This window comes from Arachis duranensis, chromosome 7 (genome assembly GCF_000817695.3).
Source record: "Arachis duranensis cultivar V14167 chromosome 7, aradu.V14167.gnm2.J7QH, whole genome shotgun sequence".
NCBI classification, from domain to species: domain Eukaryota; kingdom Viridiplantae; phylum Streptophyta; class Magnoliopsida; order Fabales; family Fabaceae; genus Arachis; species Arachis duranensis.
Genome location: NC_029778.3, coordinates 65,902,773 through 65,903,975, shown reverse-complemented (window position 1 = coordinate 65,903,975; position 1,203 = coordinate 65,902,773).

The window sequence follows — 1,203 nt, the reverse complement described above, 5'->3', positions numbered from 1 at the left end:
TATTAGGATAAATATCAAATTCTATTCCTAATATAAAAATATAAAATTTGATTCCTTCCATTTTTATTTTACCACTATAAACGACCATGTATGCTAGAAGAAAATATCATTCGTTTACCAATTACTCTTTCATTTGATAGCTTTTACAATAATTCTTTTTCTTCCTATGAGGCATCGTTGCAAGAAGACAACTATCGTGGATACAAAGTACACACTCTCCAACTTTCGTGCTTATCATTTGGAGCTCTATAAGATATGTTATCTATGAAGTATTTATAGATCATGTATGTATAAATAAAAACTGTTTTGTATTTAAATTTAAGTCATTTACCTGTTTGTGATATATTGTAGTGTGAAATTACTTTCAATATGTGTTATGTAATGATATTATGTTCTAATTTAAGCTTTTACTTTAGAACTGTATTATGATTTTATCTCATCATTTTTTCTTAGATATCAAGTTGACGTATTTTTATTTATTATTATTATTATCGAAACGGATGTGATATGAAATGTACAAAAAAAACTCTCAGATTCAATTTATTTTATTGTAGTCTTCTGTCTATTCTATTTATTTTTATTTTCTTCTTATTCATTTTATTTTCTTTTCAAATGTTATGTAATCTATCATAATTTATACGAATCTACTTCTATTTAATATACTAAAATTGTGTTTTTCTCCAACTAATGAAAGTGAGGTGTCACTTTTTTGTGAACCCATTTTTCTTCCAAAATGATTGCATTATTTCTCTCTTTTAAATTTATTTTTAAAAATTATCTTTAATTGATATAATTATATTATAATTAGTATGTAATGAATGATACATAATTATACTAATTTAAGATAATCTCTTTATTATAATTATACTAATCTCTTTTAAATTTATTTCAGAAAATTATCTTAATTATAATTATATAACAATATTATACTTAGCATTTAATGAATAATTCATAATTATATTAATTTAAAAAATATCTCTATTATAATTATATAAAATCAATAATTAATGCATTATTAACCTAATTATCAATCAAAAATATTTTTAACTATTTTAATTATATTGATTTTAATTATATTAATATAATTCTATTTTTTATTCATTATCCTAAAATTTTATTAGTGACAAGTTATTATTTTAATGGTGACCTATATATTAATAATAATAATAATAATAATAAGATAGAAAATAATATTTTAGGAAA